Here is a 20247-nt window from a genome sequence, read left to right as displayed (position 1 = left end):
CATTGAATGCTAGAAGATCGACCCCTGGAGGGTTGATCTTCTCCATAGTGTAGACAAGCCCTAAGAGAGAACGTCTTATCGAAAAGGACAGTGTTCCAACTTAATATTTGGTGATTTTTTTTAAAGATTCAATATAGGTTCCTCTTAATGAAACAGCAGGGCCATGATCCCAAGTGATATGAGAACTATGAGTACTCTTGTTCCTTCTGAAAAGAATTTCTGTGGGATTTCAAGTGAACATCTCTCACTGAAAGACAAGGGGAAGACGGATTGTTTAACTGCCAAATGCCCTTTGTGACATAGTAGCTCTAATTTCTTAGATTTCAAGGATCAATGCCTGGATTGAAAAGAAGTAATTTGGGGCTACCGACTGCCAGAGAAATAGGCCTCTAGGCTTCTTTGATGCTCTCGTTTCTAGTGAGTGGTCAGTTTCTGGAGTCCTTCCCACATAAAGAAATAAACAAGTTAATTAAAATGTTCAGTGTCCCTTCCTGTTTATATTCAGAGCAACATTTGTAATGTGTAAGCAGCAGGGTGATTTTCATTAATAACTTCAACTAATCTCAGAATGTTTATATTCCATGAATTAATCAGGAATTAATTAGACAGTGTCAGGGAACAATGTGGCAATTTAAACTCTCCACTGCACAATCCAGGGCAAATTCAGAGGTGAAGTAAATTGAATCTAAAAGAATCTAAACTCACACAAATTATGCCTCCTTCCAAATCCATTCTGGGCAATTTTATCATTTGGGTAACTGCAGGGGAATTCTGTTTCCTCGCCCAGAGCCCAGCTGCCTGCTCTGTATTGTGTATCATCTTCTAGAGGATCAATGAAGTTACACCAGAGAGGAATTTGTCTCTCAGCACATCAGTCGAGGTGTGGGGTTAACAGTGTAATAAATTGCCTAGGGAGGTTGTGAAATCTCCGTCACTGGAGATATTTAAGAACAGGTTAGATAGACATCAGCTATATATAAAAGACTTTTGCGGGCACAACTTACTTTGACAGTATCATGAGCTTTCGCATGCAAAACCCACTTCTTCAGATGAGCTGGGATGAGGCAGGGGTCCTGCGATGTAAAGCTATGAGATAATTACATGCACAAGCAACCTTAGTCCTGTCATTGCCTAGCTTCTAAGCAAATTACTTATTAACCTTAATGTACTTTTAGGATTGGCCTACATTGCAAAGTTTTACCAGCGTAGCTATGTCACCTAGGAGTGTAACAAAACTCTCACCCCCCAACTAAACACAGCTATGCAGGCAAAGGCTTGAGTGTCAACATAGTTTTACTGGCAAAAAGAGTTCTTCTGCCAGCATAGCTAATGTCATTAAGGGAAGAGATTGAACTATGCCAGTGTCAAAGTCAGACACACAGGACTCACAGGTTTGTCAGACCACTCTGTTTATTAGCAAAGCCGCTCTGCTAATACACCCCAAAAATGTGAGTACCATACAAGGCTCAAACCCCTTTGATTTATACAGTCAAAAGAAAGCCAATTTAACAAGATTAAAAGGTGGCAAAACCTCACATGATTAGTATGATACTAATCAAGAATCTTCATTTCCACATCAAGCACACAGCAATCTCCTGTCCATATCTCTCTGGTTACCTCAATTACTTTCTACCTAACACCAAATGTTCCTTTTCCTGTTTTCCCAGGCACACCTGGCTTCATTCTGATCTGCATACCTACAAACATAATCATCTCTTTCCTGTTCAGAGACAAACAGTATTCCTTCAACTCATTCAAGTATTATAGTATAATTCATCTTTCTCTTACAGTATAACTCTTTCTACTTTCACACCAGCAAAGGAACTTTTGCTTCTTTTGTCCCTGCTTTGAAAAGCTGTGAAATAGTTGCCCATGTTGATACTAACGGCATCTGAATTAGCACCCACTGGCAGGAAGATACAATTCACATCTCTGAGCTATGATTTCAGGCTCTCAGAAAACTCAGGCAGGTGTCTCTGCTTTGGTTACTCCCACTTTCCATTTTGAAGATTTTCTTCACAACTATAAAAGCTAGAGACTGGCTTTTTTTAAAAAACATGCAAGCGGCGCTTCTGGGGAAAATGCCATTTTAAAACAGAATAATCTCAATACACAGATGTTCACTCTAATTAAGCTTGCATTTTGCTCATTGCAAAGCACTGAAGCAGAGGCTTTCCCTCTATATTACAATAAATAGCATGATACAGGTTCATGATAAATAACTCCTGCTTTACAGATGCACAGTGATAGAAAGAAAGGAGATTTTTAGTGCTAAATACTGTGTTTGTCTAACTGTATATATCTGAGTCGGGGGACTAAGTACAGTAATTCCTCATTTAACACTATAGAAAATGATCGTGTTAAGTGAAAACGTATTATGAGTGGTCAATTGAAAATAATGGAAAAGGTGGGGGTTGCATTTCAAGCGGTGGTGTCTGTTGGGACCGGGACATAAGGTTGGGGGAAAAAGGGGACTGGGTTACAGCAGGGAGGGGAGGTGTTTGGCTCTGGGGAAGGGAAGGAGAGAGAAGGGGGATTGGGTTGGGAGTATGCCCCTGTGACTGGTCTGCTGGGACCCGCACTGCTTCCGGCAAGGGTGGGGGGGTCTCCGGGGAACGGCGCGGCAAGTGGCAAACCCTCCGCCACTTTGCAGGGAGGCAGGGGAAGCCCCGCGCAGCCACCAGCAATGGGCTGGCTGGGGGAATTGTGTTATTCCAGGGATGGTCGTGTAATTCAAAAAACGTTCCCTAAAAAAAAAAATCGTGCTATTGTGAAAACGTGTTAAGCGGGCACGTGTTAAATGAGGAATTACTGTAGTATGTGATGGTGATTTTTTAAAAAAGATTACAGAGAGTTATAGCAGACTATGATCATTGTTGCTGAGGAAACTTCTATTTTTAAAATGGCCTTGATTTTTTTTCCAGGGGAGAATAGGAGAATATCTGACTTAATTTGTTCGTTTGTACAAGATCCAACACTTTTAGCATATTTTCCACCTTCATGAAGGAGGCGCACCCTACTTCCTCACGAGACTGGAAATGTCTTTGAGATGCATGGGATTAGATGTCTGTCAGGATACTTATTCCGCATAACATTTTACGTGACTGTGCTTCCCATGTAAGCTACGTGACAATTCTATCATCTCTCTGAATCGGTCCATTGTGCACAACATATTTTATATTTTGGGTTTATTATTCTTATTCTTGTGTTCTACAAGGTCAGCAGCAACTTGTGACACTGTTCAGGGTTTGAGAGCTGTGACACCAATCTGGAATTCTGTGTTTACTGTATGAGTTGTTCAGAGCTGATGTGCAGAAAGGCACAGAGAAAGTCATTTGAAGTATACACCAGCAAGTGACCCTACAAAACTCAAGGATTGGACTACATATTCTTGAGTACCATCAATTTGCATCTTGTCTATTGATTATTTATATATATACAGACACAGTACACACCTGGTGCTCTCTTATCTGAAATGCTCTAGAATTATAGCACTTCCTTTCCCCCCAAGTCTAGAAATAATCATTTTGATGGAAGAACCAGCTTCGTAATAGTGAAATCTTGCTGACAGCATCAAAACCTGAGTCAGAGGAGGGAGAATTCAAGTTGAGTTTCCCTAGCAAAACTAAAGCTTTCAGGTCTGGGTTCATTTCCAGCCCTGCCAGCTAATTGCCGCATCTCATCAGTAGGCGTGGGTGTTGGGACGACCTCATGGAGTCTGAATTTTTATGAGCCTCGCAAAATGTTTTTGGGTAGAGTTTCCAAAGCAAGATGCGGTCTGTGAGCCATCTTCCCATGTAAGTTAAACCCATATTATTTAATTTTGAAAAGGAAAATGACTAACTAAAGGGAAGCCTGTGGTATGTAGCTGGGACAAAAGAAAATCTTCCAGGACCTAGGCTGGCTCATGTGTGTGAAATTCATAAATGTTTATAGAGTACATATAGAAGGATATACCCCAAGCATTTTCCTGTTCTCTCCAGTGACCCCCTTCCCTATAACACTAGCATTGAATATTGGCATCATGAGGTTAGCACAGAGAATTTTAAAAGAGAGAAAATATATAATAAGATGTCTGGACATATGATGTCTGACTGATCTTTCCGTGTTGAGCCTTATTCCTCTGATCCAGGGTCTGTCACCCATGATTTACCTCAGTGCTTTATAACCCCTTCCCCTTCCTGAATAAAGAGGAGACAGTGTATAAGGTAAAGTGTTTTAGGGAATGATTTCAAAATCAGGAACTTCAGCCCTTGAGCTTCTGGGAAAGAAGAGCACGGCAGGTGATTCAGGGATTCAGGTGAGTAGATGGTATTTCAGTGATGGGGTGTCTCTTCCTCCTCATAGGCACCGAGGATACTCCTCAAAAGGAGCCCCATGCCCTTGCTGCCGTTGGGGAGGACTGCAGTGACTGACATCACTCCCAGCCTTACTCTATGCTTCTTGGCGGGAAGCCTGAGGCGAGTGGAACTCTCGCCAAGGCGGGAAAAACTGGTTAGAACCGGTTCTTCAACTGTCTCTGAATGTTTCAGAGAGACAGGGCAAGGCTCAAGATGGAGTCCAGGGCTCACAGGTCATTTTGTTTTACACAAAATCACTGTTTTAATATTAAAATCATTAACATATGATCATAAACATACAGTACAGTTATGTATTCCAAATTAATCACCAAGGGTATGTCTACACTACAGCGCTAATTCGAACTAACTTAGTTCGAATTAGTTAATCCGAACTAAGCTAATTTGAACTAACGCATCCAGACTAAAAAACTAGTTCGAATTAGCATTTTGCTAATTCGAACTAGCATGTCCACACAGAGTGGACCCTGAACCGGGGTTAAGGATGGCCGGAAGCAGTGCCGGCAGGGCATCAGATGAGGACTTAGAGCATGGAGCTGCTGTCTCAGGCTAGCCGAGGGCTGTACTTAAAGGGACCCGACCCCCACCCCGGACAGACAGTTCTCAGGGATGCCCCGCTTGCAAAGCAGTCCTGGCTTGGATTGCCCGGACTACCCACACTGGGCACATCACAGCACTCGGCCATCAGACCGGCTGCACTTGCCGCAGGCTGCCATCTGGGGAGAGGGGGCAACTGGGGGGCTGAAGGAGAGGTTCCACCCCCAGAAGCCCACAGAGCCAGCCCAGTCCTCCCCATCGGGGGCTCGTACCCCATTCCTCCCTCACCTCCTTCCACTTACCCCTCTCTAGCCCCCCTTCCTGATATACAAAATAAAGGACAATTGTGTTCAAAAATAGAATCTCTTTTTATTGAACAAAATTGGGGGAGACTGGGAAAAGGAGGTGGGAGAGGGGAGAGCAACTACAATGATGAGGGGTTTGGAACAGGTCCCATATGAAGAGAGGCTAAAGAGATTGGGACTTTTCAGCTTAGAAAAGAGGAGATGGAGGGGGGATATGATAGAGGTCTATAAAAGCATGAGTGGTGTGGAGAGGGTGCATACAGAAAAGTTCTTCATTAGTTCCCATAATAGAAGGACTAGAGGACACCAAAGGAAAGGAATGGGTAGCAGGCTTCAAACTAATAACAGAAAGTTGTTCTTCACAAAGCAAATAGTCAACCTGTGGAACTCCTTGCTGCAGGAGGCTGTGAAGGCTAGAACTAGAACAGAGTTTAAAGAGAAGTGAGATCAATTCATGAGGTTGGGTCCATGGAGTGGTATTAGCCAGGGGGTAGGAGTGGTGTCCCTGCCGAAGTTTGTGGGAGGCTGGAGAGGGATGGCACGAGACAAATGGCTTGGTCACTGTTTTGGTCCATCCTCTCCAGGGTCCCTAGGGTTGGCCACTGTCAGCAGACAGGCTACTGAGCTAGATGGACCCTTGGTCTGACCCAGTACGGCCATTCTAAGCTCAGGGCTCAGGGTCGGGGGTCTCAGTGGACCACTTTGATTTTCATGCAAACCTGCTCCTGGGTGGCCAGGCTGGCAGCTCTCCTGCCCTAGATGGCCACTTTCCTGTGCCTAGTGCGGAGGTCGTGGACGAGGTCCACGATGTCTGCACTGGACCAGGCGGGTGCCTGCCTCTTGCAGTCCTGGGCAAGCTCCCGGGAGCCGCCAGCCTGGTCCCGGGAAGATGGGGAGGGCTGGGGGGCATCGGGTGGCTGGCTCGAGCTGTGCCAGGTGCAGGGTCTGCTGGCTGGGTGCTGGCAGGCTTGCACCTGGCACGTGCATCGTAGCCAGCCCGTGCCCCTTTAAGGGGTCCAGGGCCGGGAGGGAGGCATACAAGTTTCCCTGGTGTTGGCCAGAGTGGCCACCAGGGAAAGCTGGGGAGGGCTAGCCTCCCACTAGTTCGAATTAAGGGGCTACACACCCCTTAATTCAAACTAGTAAGTTCGAACTAGGCTTAGTCCTCGTACAATGAGGTTTACCTAGTTCGAACTAAGCGCTCCGCTAGTTCGAATTAAGTTCGAACTAGCGGAGCGCTAGTGTAGTGCCTATCAAAGTTAATTCGAACTAACGGACGTTAGTTCGAATTAACTTTGTAGTGTAGACATACCCTAACAGTGGGGCTGTTTGTGGCCTGCTCTTAGCTCCTCGCACGCACAGAGCTCACACTCGGCACAGCCAAGAATGATGCTAAGCTGCCCTTTATGCCTCTTCCAGTCCTAGGGCTGGCTGAGGGCCAAACCCAGGGCTGCATCATGACTTTCGTGGGCCCTAGGCACTTTTGCCTTCGTGGGCCCCTCCCACCATAATAATATCAATATTAAAAATTATTTTTGATATAACTTTAAATACTTCAACATTTTATTTTTTTTCTGTCAGGCAAAATTTAATAGATTTTCGTGGGCCCTAAAAGTTTCATTTTTTTCTGATGTGAGAAAAAAATTAAAACATTTTCTTCAACCCTAAAAGTTCATGTTTTCTTCTGATTTTAAAAGAAATTCAAACATTTTTGTGGGCCCCTAAAAGTATCATGGGCCCTAGGCACTGTGCCTACTGTGCCTAATGGATAAGTCGGCTCTGGCCAAACCAGCCTCCATTGTAAGCAAGAACAGCACGGGGAGCCCAGGGACTTGCTGGCTGAGCTCCTCGTATTCCGGCCCCACCCTCCTTATGCCCTGCCACATCGATTCCCCCTCACTGGCTCCAGCTAGCCCCAATACTAGTGATGAGGTGGCGAGGCTGGTCTGGTCTTCCAGGATTGTCCCACAAAGCTTTAAAATAATTGACCCCCCTCTGATGGAGAAAAGTAACCTTAGCGGGCTCCTAGTTCTGGCACCAGTGGTGTAGAGTGCTGAGTTAGTGCAGTGGTGTTTGGTGAGTGGGAAGCTGAGAGCCACAACTGAGAAACTTGAAGAATGAAATGCCTAATTCCCAAAGCACCAGGGAATCACAGTCTAATAGTTCCTGTGGTCTGCTGTGCAGATGCTCAGCTTTGTACGGTAGTTTAAAGGGTTCTGGAAAATGAATGGCAGGTATCATATGGCTCCAACTACTGCTGCAGACACTAATCAGTTGAGTCATTCTTCTAAGATTCTGAACAGTCTCCTTCACTTAGAGGTTATGATGAAAGAAAGAGCTCTAGAAAATCACTATTGTAAGTAAATCTCACTGTACTCTTCCATGTCTCATGGACAAGGTTTATGGGACATTACTGAAAAGACTGCCCTATGTCAAGCAAGTGCTGTTCTGCCTCCAAGCCTGATTAGTGGCAATTACAGCGACTGTGTAAGGCTGCTTGAAAACTTTGCATCAAAACTGTTTTTCAACAGGACATTAGACATGGAATGGTGTCCCTAGCCTCCATCTGTGGGGAGCTGTGAATGGATGATAGCAGATGGACCACTTGATGATTGCCTGTTCTCTTCATTCTCTCTAGGGCACCTGGCATTGACCACTGTCGGCAGACAGGACACTGGGCTATATGGACCTTTGGTCTGACCCAGTATGGCCATTCTTGTGTTATTACAGATTTAGAGCCATGCTAAATCACATGGATGATTGAAACTTCTGTGGAATCTACATGTATGTGAAGATAAAAATTGGCCCTAGAAAGTCTATTCTCCCCTTTGGTGAGTATGAATAGACTCATTCAATGGACAAAGCTATTTTTCCATGGTTCTTCATATTCCCACTATTAAAACTATCTATTTACTTTACTTTCAGTCCTCACCCACGATTATCACATCACCATGTTAGTCATGGGAAAAAGGAACATCTTTCAGAAGTATTCCAAGATGTTCAGCAAAACCTCAAACCTCCCTTGGATCTTCCCAGTTCCAGTGAACCATGTTTCCACTGGGCAATTATTTTCATTCTGAATAATCATGTCATTCTAATTGGCTTAAAACAGAAATTAAAACTGAATGCTAGAGCTGGCTTTTGGTCAACCGTAGATGTGCGGGGATAAGCCAAACATGACCAAAAGGGTTTGGTGAAGGATTGACCATTTGGGTTTGGTTTATTACTTATTAAAGCTCCTCTGAGCAGTTCCTGATACTTGGTGGGCAAGCCAGGCATTGGCTATCTAAACCTCTTTGTAAGTGAAAGGCAAATAGTATCTAACAGTGCAACTACGCTGCAACGCTTAACTCGAAATAAGCGACGCAAATTGAGCGAAGTCAATTGCATAGCTTATTTTGAAAAGGGAGCGTTTACACAGCACTTACTTGGAAATAGAGCACTCTTCCTCTGACTTCTCTTATTCCTCATACAGTGAGGGTTACAGGAGTTGAATTAAGAAGTCCTCCAGCTTGACAGTATTTTGACATTATTTCAAAATAACTGCCTGCTATGTAGATGCGGACTAAGTTATTTCAGAATAGCTCTAGTTATTTCAAAATAGTATTGCAGTGTAGACGTACCCCTTAGTCTCCAAGTAAAGACTTAATCTCTCTTAAGTCTTTACTTACGTTAAAGATGAAATTGGATATGGTGTCCCCGTATACTGGCTCTGAAAGGGTAGAAACCAGTGTCCGAGGTAATTATGGTGTATTAGCGCAGCTGTATTTCAAAGTAGGATATAAAAGTATATATCTATTGTTAGTTATTTGTTTATTTATTATTTGTGTTGCATTAGCCCCTGGAGCCTCCAGTCATAGACTATGCCTCATTGTGCTAGGCACTGTCCAAGCACAGAACACAAAGTGGATCCTTATCCCATGGGACTTACAATCTAAGAGTTTGTCTACACTGAAAACTTACATTGGAACAGCTACATCCCTCTGGGGTGCAAAAAGTCCTATATCAAGAGATGAAACTATGCTGACCTATTTCCTCATGTAGTCAGGCCTGGGTTGATGGAAGACTTCTTCTGTCAACCTACCTACTGCCTCTTGGGAACATGGATTAACTACAATGATAGGAGAACCTTTCCTATTGCTGCAATGGATGTCCACACTGACATGCTATAATGGTGTTGCTACCAAGCTACAACTGTATCACTGTAGAGTTTTAGGTATAGACATAGGGTATGTCTACACTGCAGAGTTTTCGTCCACATTGCAATCATGTTCTTTTGAAAAAAAAATTGAAAGAGCAGAGGAGTTTTCTGACATTGGTAAACCTCTTTCTATGAGGAAGAAGCCTTTTTTCAAAAGAGCTCTTTTGGAAACAGGCGTGTGTGGAAGAGGGAGTTCTTTTGAAAGAACAGGAAAGAGGAAAAAGCACAGGTGCCTTGGTGGCCACTCCGCTCATAGCAATCACAGCTTAAATGCGAGATAGAGTCCATTCTGTGTGGATGCTATCTTTTGAAAAAGCAGATGACTTTTTTGATGCGCTTTTGCTGTGTAGATGCTCTCTTTTGGAAGAAGTTTTTTCACAAGATCTCTTCTGGAAAAGCTTCTTCCGAAAGAAGCTTGCAGTCTAGCTATAGCCATAGCCAAATTGTGAGACAGCAGACTACAGATGGATACATGGAGATGCTGGAGTACAACTACAATGATTCATTATTAGTTATCTTCTGTGCAAAAGATTTCAGTTATCCAATTAGGGAGCTGAAACACCACCATATGATTTGCTATAAGTGACCAATCCTGGCACAAAGAATGAACAGCGAATAGTTTTGTGGTTAACTGAGCAAGTAACCAATCTGCTGGCAAGTGTTTATCCAAACTAATGGAAGAAAAGACTAGGCGGACAGAAATCAGGGAAATCTTCGTGAACAGGGAAATCTGACCTGCTTTAATCTTAAAACAAAGAAAACAATGTTTGTGGTCTGTTGAAAACTGTATTCAAATAAAGTGATCACTTCAGATTTTCGGGGGATTTCTTGGCCCTGCTTGCAGGCTAGGGAGGTCTGTAGGGAAGTGTGTGATCTGGGTCTTCACCAGTCAGTCTGTCTAGAGCCAATCTAGAGCAAGGTGGGTGACTGTACCTCTCCGCCTTAGGGAGCAGCCTGATTTGTCACTCCCTGTTCTGTCGTTCTCGTGTGTTATCATTCTGGATTCTAAGAAAGTAGTGTTTTATTGCAACCTTCCAGCAAGATTATTTTAGGTTTTTATCTAACTTCTCTGTTGCAAACAATAAAAATAAAATGTTACTTGATTTTTAAAAGAAAACATATTTCAAAATTGTCTTGGTTATGCATAAATGTCACCCTTATCTAGCTTGTTCTCCTCAGACCCTCATGCAAAGCTCACTGAAGTCAATGGACTTTTTCCATTCACTTCATTTGGTGTTGGATCTGGTTTCATGTTGACAGTAATCTGTTTCAACTCAAAAGAAAATGAAATCCCCTCCCCCCCAGTTTTGAGGAAATGTTAAAGTCAAAGGAGTAATAAAGTGGAGTATTATCAAAGTTAATTGAGTTAGGTGTTCTGGAACACAACTGATCCTTATATTCAATTACAAAATTGTCAGCATCTAGGTGATTGTTTCATAGTTCTCTTGTGGAAATACTTGAATTCATTGAAGATAACAGAAAGCCAGCAAATTCATAAATAGAAAAGTTGACTGCAGCCATCTTTGAGGGAAAGAAGGCAAGGTCAGGAAGGAAGATGATCTTGTAGTTAAATAATTGGATCGGGACAAGGAGATTGGATTTAATTCCCAGCTTTGCTATTGGCTTCCTATGTGATATTTAGCTATTTCAACCCAAATCCACAAATGGATTTAGACACCTGACTCCAATTGTACTGTAATCTCTTGGGCTACGTCTACACTGGCGGCATCTTGCGCAAAAACTTACACTGAACGCGTGTTCTTGCGCAAGTAAATTTACAGTCTAGCGTTGGAAGACAGGGCTTCTTCTGGAAGAGTTAGTCCTCTCCCCACAAGGAATAAGCCCTCTTGCACAAGAGCTCTTGTGCGCAAAAGCACATCTCTTGTGCAAAAGCACATGCCAATATAGATGTAGCTTTGGTGCTTCAGTTGCTCATCTCATATCCCCCAAAATGAGGATAATAATCCTTCCTTTGCCTGTTCAGTATATTTAGATCATAAACTCTTTGGAGCAAGAACTGTCTCTTACTATCTGTCTGTACAGCACCTAACACAATGTAACCTGATTTTGTCCAAATCTTCTAGGATTTAGAACAGTAACAATTCATCTACAGCAGTGGCTTTTATATTGATTTCAATGCAGCAGAAGTAGCTGGAATCATGCTCAAGCATATTGTTTAATCAGCTTTGTCATGGTTAACAAATTCCCAGACATTTGACCTTTGCTTAAAATGTTCCAGCAGGCTGTCCTTTCTGTGTAACCAGACACTGCTTCGATGTAGAGTTCTGAGCTGCTGAAAGAAGTAAGTAACACAAAGAACAATGCAATCTGTTCTGTCCTCTGTTTTCCTCCTCATCGTTCAAACTGGCATTGGCCGAAGAGAGATGTGATTGCGCATTGGTGTTCTCCTAAAATGGAAATATCCCAGTACGTTGCTGCTGGCACAGTATTATTCTCAGGGGCAAGATTAGGGAGGCTACTGTAGCCCTTCCAATATGCCCTTCACCACAGTAATACTTGGTTCTATTCCAGGATGTAATGCGTTTCAGTGTAGCATGACAAATAATCAGTGAACGTACACTATAAAAATCCCTTCAAGCTAACTGCAACTGACAAAAGGATACACTCCACCATACATAAAATATATCCCTCAATTGCAAACTGGGCTCCGTCATCCAATTCCAGTCTATCGCTCTGTTGAGACCCACTTTTTTTGGTATCATGCCAAGGTTTAACAAATATATTCCATGCATTTGAAGCACCACCTTGTTCAGATTTTTGCCCTGTGCCACGTCATTGCTCATTGCTGGAGGTGCTGTTGCTCTTTCCAACCCCGATTAAGTATGTAAAATATAAACAGAGAAAATTTGCCCTGGGGGCCTGTTGCTAGCGAATGGAGAAATATTCCCTGGAGTATTCCTTGCAAATCATAGGGCACGTTTTCTGGTGCCATTCCATGCTGTCTGTGCTGCTCAGTGCAGGGGATGGGGAGGAGCAAGTAGTCAGAGTAGAACACATTCTGGCAGCCCCTCGCCATCAGGTACTCCCATAAAACTGCAGCCAGTTGATACAGGTTAAATTCACCCCCAGGCTGCTCTAACCTGTGCCTGGGGCCGGGCAGTGCATCAAGGAATCATCAATAGACCCTGACTGTCCACACGGAGCTCCCTGCTTCAAGCCAGATGAAGCAAGCACGCGCTATTTGTTCTCTTTATTTTTTGTTATCCTTAACCAGGATAGTCACACAGCCTCTCTCCTAAGGGTTTGATGGGCTGGCACTGACCTGAGCCCCATTAACCAGCCGTTTTTCTGTCACCACCGGTTCCCGCCCTCTTGTGTTCCTTGGCTGCTTGTTGCACCATTCTGTTATTAAGCTGGAAAAGGCATTTGATGAGCAGTGAGGATGGCTTTTGGCAGATATCCTTGCTATTGGCACTATGTCTGTCATGTGACTGGCTATCAGTAATGTGGCGCTTTGGCTTGAAAGATGCCAGTTGGCTCCCCATGGAGTCCAGCTCATCTGAGCATTTGCATGGCGTAAGGTCTTGACTAACTCCCTCTTGGGATTAGTAGCTGCATGGGTCTCAAAGGCTCTCCTCTGTATTGTGTAAACTGAGATGTGGAATGCACAGTGACCTTACAACTACTGCCTCCCTGCTCTTGCATCAGCTCAGATTTCTGGACCTTACAAACCCCTCCACCATTTAGCCCCACCCAGGATATCCAATTCCTGTCACAACGTTAAATCTACCTTTATTCCACCAGTGCTGCCCACCTCGATTGCCCACTTCCTCTCTTCTCTGACAAGCACTTTCTCCATGTTTCCCTCAGAAGCTCCCAGTCAAAATCCATAAAGCCAGACCATTGTCCTCATTCGAGGCCCTCCTCAAAACCCGCCTCTTCCTTAATACACACTATAAGGTGTAATCGGATTGCTACTACCGACCAGCTAAGCATTTCATGTCCTATTACATTCGTTATACCATCTCCAGTGTTTGTCTCATCTATTTGTTGTGTTTGTCTGGGTGTTTGTCTCATCTATTTGTTGTGTCTTGCCTTTTGCACTGTGAACACTTTTGTGCACGGATATCACATATTATATATTTATCTGGTGCCCAGGCCAAAGGGGCATAACCTGCGTATGACCTTTAGGCTATGTCTAGACTGCAAGCCTCTTTCGAAAGAGGCTTTTTCAAAAGTATCTTTCGAAAAAGCCTCTTTCAAAAAAGAGCGTCTAGACTGCAAGCAGTACTTTCGAAAAAGCAAGCCGCATTTTCGAAAGAAAGCAGTGAGTGAGTCTGGATGCTCTCTTTCTAAAAAGCCCTGTTTGCTTTCAAGAATGCCTTTTTTCGAAAGAGCACTTTTGAAAAAAGGCGTTCTTCCTCGTGAAATGAGGTTTACCGCCGTCGAAAGAAAAGCCGCGTTCTTTCGATTTAATTTCGAAAGAACGTGGCTGCAGTCTAGACGCAGGTGAAGTTTTTTCGAAAAAAGGCTACTTTTTTCGAAAAAACCCCTGAGTCTGGGCACAGCCTTAGGTATTACCCCAAAATAATGTAACAATCAAAAGTTGCATCTCTTAGATCCTATTCACATTGTATATAGAAAACTAAGATAAATACATATTTGTAATAGCCCAAGCAAACCTGTTTGAATAAAATTAAGGCCGGGTTGCCTTTTTTCCAAGCATCACTTATCACTTGAAAATTTGGCCCTTAGTGCACCAGTCAACTCAAATTTAAACTTGAGTCATCTTCACTGAATATTACATGCTGCATTTAACCTGAACTTTTGAAGGTGAATGATGTACTAAGTAACCACCATGTGAAATCAGTATATCTTGGGTGCGTCTACACTGCACCATAACTCGAACTAAGATATGCAGTTTGAGCTACAAAAATTGTGTATCTTATTTCGACGCTCTTTCAAAATAGCTTATTTCATCATTTGGCGCTATGTACACAGCGCCACATTTCAAAATAAAGTGCTGTTCCGAAACATCCCTTACTCCTCGTAGCATGAGGTTTTCAGGGACGTCAGAATAGCAAGCCTGAAATAATGGGTTTGCTGTGAAGACACAGGATAGCTATTTTGGGATATATGTAGCCTTAGTGTCCCCTTATGTGTCAGGTTTTATTTCATTTCAGCTCTGAAAATAGTATTCCCAACCCTGCAAAGCCAGTATGTTTGTTTTGATCAAGAGTAAATAGAAAGATCTGAAACAGAAAAGTGTAGTGCATTTGCACCGCCCTTCAAACTGAGTTTTGCTAGATTGGAGCCTTTTTTTTTACAACAAAGAATTATGCAAGCATCTATTGTTTTTCCACAGCACAGCTTTGAGAGAGTTAATTGAAACCATATCCAGTCCTCAAGTGCCCTTTGAGACATTTGTGTCAAATTAAAACACCTTTTCCGCTTGGGCTTAATCTGTCACAACAAGATGAACTGTCTTATGCTTTTTTTCAGGCAACCAACCAATATTATGACATGGCTGGTCAAAGATTACATTAGAGGGGTCAATGCATTTGCCACAGGGCTGTACCAAACCATCATCTTCATCTGGACATCAGATTGATGCTTGAAATCCATGCAAACACAACTGCACATAAATAGGCATCTCTCGCATTCCGCTTTCACCAAGGATTTTAAGCACTAGCTGTTAGATTGTGCAGCTAAGATTATTTTAGTTTGTAAAGGCAATGAATCAATCCCCTCCCTGGTGAGTCAAGAGAATTGATTCATCATTGCCCCTGCACTTTGTGTGACACTGGTTAAAGCAGGTGTAAAACAGATACCACATCATAAAGGTAACACTTAAAACCCAATGTAATTGGTGTGTGTCTAGACTACAGAGTTTTGTCGACAAAAGTGGACTTTTGTCGACAAAACTATACCTGCGTCTACACTACCGCTGAGTTCTGTCGACATAACGTCGACAGAACTCAGCAGTTTTGTCGACGCTAGTAAACCTCATTTTATGAATCATAACGCCTTCTGTCGACAGAGTTTCTGTCGACAGAAGGTGTTATTGCATGTAAACTGTCCTTTGCGTCTACATTACCATGACGACAAAGCAGCTTGCTTTGTCGACAGAACTGAATGTCGACAAAACTTCTGTCGACAAAAGCCTGTAGTCTAGACGTACCCTAAATGACTACATGGAAAAGTCACAAGGTAATATACTCATGGGGGGGAATCCACCATGGGCCAGGAGCGAGGTGGAACGAGGTGTACTGGTAGTTCGAATTAGAGATCCTAATTCAAACTACCTACTCCGTGCTGCATGTAGCCACGAGCACAGAGTTCGGACTAAGGGGGATTTAAAAATGGTGGCATCCGGGAACATGCAAATGAAGCCCGGGATATTTAAATACATGTCCGTGGGGTATACAAGTTTATTTTTACTCACCTGCGCTGCAGTCTCCGTTGTCCCCGCCCAGAGGAGGATGGGTTTCTCCTGGCTGCGACTACATGGAGCCTGGGCGCGGGTGTGGCTCCCCTCCTACAGGCCAGCCAGCTCGCCTGCGCTGCTCTCTACATTCCCACCACTGGCAGCAGGGATGTGCAATTACGTTAAAGTAGAGTATATACATCCGTGGGTTATCTAAAACTTTTTTTACTCGTTCAGGAAAAACCACGGGTTATGCATGGGTGCGGGTTATATACGCTAATTTACGGTATATTACCATTGCCCCAACCACTCTTGTTCTTGGCTTGTATTAAGAGTTTCAGTTCTTTTGCTCCCCACAAACCAGAGGGGGATTTTTCCAAGCATTGCTTGAGCCTTTTTTTGTGGTTCTTGAAAGGGAAAATTAGAGCTCTGATACTCCAAAAACATGGATCTGTTGTATTTTGGCAACATGGAAAGCCAGGCCCAGCTGGCATGGAGGAAGGATGCATTAATGTGTCAGAGAGTGAGTCAAGGCAAGTACTGTTACATGCTTCCCACACGGGTTCAGTTGTTATGGGTGACATGTTCATTTGTCCCTGCATTCCTCCACGACACTTCTCCAGCTGCCATCGTAAAGGGAAACTCACAAAGCACCCAAATTAGACGACGTTCACATAAATGCAAACATGTGACAATTTTGACTTATTTGTTTTACGTTTTATTTGAAGACCAAGAATCACAAAGAGAAACGTTTGGTCCAAATGTAATGAATGGAGCCATTCATTTCCATCTGAACCTGATTAGCTGAGCCAGTTCATGGATATGGAGAATATTTTTATTTGTAAAACCTCTTTACTAGTGATTCAGGGTGATACCCTGCCCCACCCAGTTCCAGAAGCCCAAGGAGATGAATATTGGCACGTTTGTATTCTGCTGCAGAAATCCTGCTGACCACCATGTATGCTGTACCGGCATGTTCTCTGCCAGGCCTCTGGCCGAGAACACATTGTGCTCCTGCTTCGTGCTTGCTAGTGCCTACAGCATAGCGCTGATGCAAAGCCCGCTGAAAGAAGCAGGGAGCCTTCCCATGGCTTTCAAAGGGGTGATGTCTCAAAATTGTTTTCCGTCACGAACCTGCCTGTACATTGATTGTTATTAAATCCTCATGATGTTTAAGCCAATGTCATGACTTTCTGAGTCTTGACTAAGGACTTTTGAATGGTTGGGGTTGGCAATATTGGGATTACAACAGTGTTTCTCAAAGGGTAGCCCAAAATGTAGAGATTAAGGAGCCCTCGACACCCCGGTTGGGTGAATACAAGAATTGTCTCTCTAAACATTCCCAACCAGCACTGCACAAAACTCTACCAGAGAGGGAGGCCTAGCACAGAAGATACATCATGTAAGCAGAGTGGACCTTTAACAACACTTGGCAGCAATGCAGAGGTAAAGTGATTAGTCCATTTTCCTGATGGCAGACTCAGCTTCCAAATTGGGAAATGGAGATTACATGAACTACATTTCCAAGTCAAATCCTATGCTTTGGTCACCTTCTGCTTAATTTATGGCGACTTAATATCTGAAGCTTAATATTTGAAGCTTGCAGCCCAAGGAGCAGCCAACAAATGTTTTAGTTTTTTCTCTCAGAGGGGATCAACACAAGCCCATAAATCACTCACGTCCCTTCTCAGTCAATGGGACGTATCACCCTTGCTGTGATTTCTCCCATCAGCTGGCTTTGTTTTCTTGTCACAGAAAGTAAGGACTCCATGACTACATCTTTCTGCCTTCCCTGCCAATTGCATTATATAAGAGATTAAAGAGATGTAGAAAAATCATATGTAAAAAAGTTCCTCAGCTTTTGCATATAAGACTGAAAATGTGTTGTGTCAATATTAGCTGAGATCCAGAGAAAGATCTTATGCGATAGCCAAACTAAACAGTATTGAGACTGATTCAAACATGATTTAGAGCAGGGGTTCCCAACCTTTTTTGGTCCCCATACGCCCTATTCAATATGAAAGGAAATAAATTCTAGACTCTAGAATCCGCTACTTTTTTCACTAACACTACTACTTTTGGAATATTTCAATTAGGATAATCTAGTTATTTACCAAATATTCCCCATACCCCCTTGACAAGCTTCTCGTACCCCCTGGGGGTACACGTATCCCAGGTTGGGAACTCCTGATTTAGAGTATAACTGCTATATTTAAGGTCATCCGTGAAATGGATGTTTTATGTAGGTAATATGGATTAATGTTTTATGTTTAAGGCACTCAAGATCAGGAATGCTTCTGAGTGAGTAGAAATCTAAACCCATGCCAGCCCCTAGTAAAGTGTATTCACTGCAACAATTAATTACATTGAAATTACTCCACTGGTACTAGCCTAGCTGTGACAAATGTAATCACACTGCACAACAACACTGAAGCTATACAGAGCAATTGGATTACTCACTGGCGCGTTGTAACTCAAACTGCTGCATCCTCACTGTACTATTTGCGTGCAAATTATTTGGGGGCAAGAGCTGGCTTTCTGTTAGTCATTTGTACAGCACCTAGTACAATAGGGTCCTCCTGGTTCGTGGGTAATTCTAGATGTTATGATACAATTAGTAATAATTAAAACAATTGTTAATGTTAATAACAATACTACTAATACATGTATAGAAGTCCTAGAAGCACTTGGACTTCAACCCAAAGTGCCAATGGTCCATCTAACTTAGCTTAAAGCACCCCTTAAAGCTAGCACATAGCTAAAGCTAGAGATTTCTAGGAGCGGAGCTAAGGGTAACTCTTGAGTTATAGCTTGGGTAATGCTATTTTTACCATCCGAGTGAAGCATGCTGGGAATGTTGTGGGTGTCCCAAACAGCTAGTTTTGCTTGTGTTTCCCCACCCTCCGGTTCCTGATGGATTTCTGTGCGGACAAGCCTCCCATGTGCAGTGGTGCGGAACATCTGGTAGATTTGGCTAGCCGCAACTTCTCCTTGGGGCTGGATCAATCCTCCCATAAAATGAATACAGAATGTTATGAACTTAACCCACATACATCCCTTCTCCCACATTACAGTGCTGCCTTGCATGCCGGTTATCACGCACTGGCATCAACGGGCAGCCACTAGTCAGCGGTGATGTAAACCACCATGAGCTGCTGTAACTAGAACCAGACGGCTCCTTGGGGTTCCATATTTTCACTCCACAACTCCCTCTAAACCAGGCTCATTTAGACTGGATTGATCCTACGGTTAGTGGAGGCAGGCACCGGTGTGCACAGCCCAGCTCGACAGGCAAAGCCCCGCCTGAGGCCCTGAGATTGTGCTGCCGGCAGTCTGTCCCACGTGTGGCCAGCGCCCAGCGAGCCAGCCCGACCCTGGCGTGGCAGCAGTGAGCCTGTTCCATTCTCAGTGCTTTTGAGTGAAGCTGGGGCTAGAGAGGGAACCAGCGAGACAGAGGGAGCAGAGAGGAGGGAGACAGTCACCGCCACCATCGGTATCACCCCGTGATCTAAGCCCCCCTTTTCTTCCACTGCCCACCCACAACCCCCGCCCGACCCTCTGCCAGAGTCCCCAGATCCCCCACTTGCACCGTTCCTGTCCCTGCTTAAACTCATCCAACTCCCTGCTACCCCATTCCCAAAGGGGGAAAAGCTCCCGCTCCCTCCCAGCTCCTGCAATAAATGTCTAAGCCTCACCCCCCAAAAAACAATTCCAAACCCCAACCCCCCGCCTGACAGCCCCCTCCCTAAATAAACACCTCCATGAAACACTGCTCTGCCAAAACCCTCCCCACACACCCATGCTTCAAAGCCCCCACATGCACCCCACCCCACTTCTTAAAACCTTCCCTGTGCCCAGTCCCGCCAGGGGCCCGAACCACTTCCCTCCGCCAAGGTGGGGAGACAAAGGGCAGGGAGCCACTGTGGGGAGGGAAGGGCAGAGCTCTGGCAGTATAAAAGTTAGCAGTAAATGAGTAAATATACTCATCATTGCCCAAAATCACAGGCTATAGGGGCAGGCTATAGGGCCAGGCCTGACCCACCACTTCTAGGCAGGAGGGGTCTCTCTGGCTCATTCGGCCGCTGCCTAGAGTGGCAGATTTTGCCTGTATTGGCAGGCACATCCAGTCCTGATCTGTGAGGCACCAGATCACAATGCCACACACTCAGATGTGGCCTGGCCATTCCTCCATCAGGATGAAGGGAGATTTGGGCCAGTCTTGAGAAAGCAGTGCTGTGATTTGGCCTGGCTGTTTCTTGGCTTCACTCTCTCCCCCACCACACTTCTTCTGTTACATGGCCTGTTTCCCCCGCCCCCCCCCCACACACACACTTCTACTGCCAAATCATACTGTAAGGAGCAAATCTCTCCCCCTTTGCCTCTTTAAATATCATATCACAGCCCCTGCCCCCAATATTTTGCTTGGCTGGTTTTTGTTGTTTTCCCAATGTGGATTTG

At 44.1% G+C, this 20247-nt stretch overlaps 1 long non-coding RNA gene across 1 annotated transcript; it reads left to right on the top strand.

Annotated features, from left to right (window-relative positions):
* Window positions 1–6825: 6825 nt before the first annotated feature.
* LOC149524083 (uncharacterized) lies at window positions 6826–18307 on the top strand. The gene is made up of 3 exons (XR_016350094.1): window positions 6826–8031; window positions 11641–11703; window positions 14865–18307. It is a non-coding gene; the product is annotated as an uncharacterized LOC149524083 (long non-coding RNA).
* Window positions 18308–20247: the final 1940 nt, after the last annotated feature.

Source organism: Pelodiscus sinensis, chromosome 7 (assembly GCF_052426305.1).
Source record: "Pelodiscus sinensis isolate ZL-2025 chromosome 7, ASM5242630v1, whole genome shotgun sequence".
Lineage (NCBI taxonomy): Eukaryota > Metazoa > Chordata > Testudines > Trionychidae > Pelodiscus > Pelodiscus sinensis.
The sequence above is the reverse complement of the archived record's forward strand: the minus strand, read 5'-3'. Positions and strand labels throughout refer to the sequence as shown.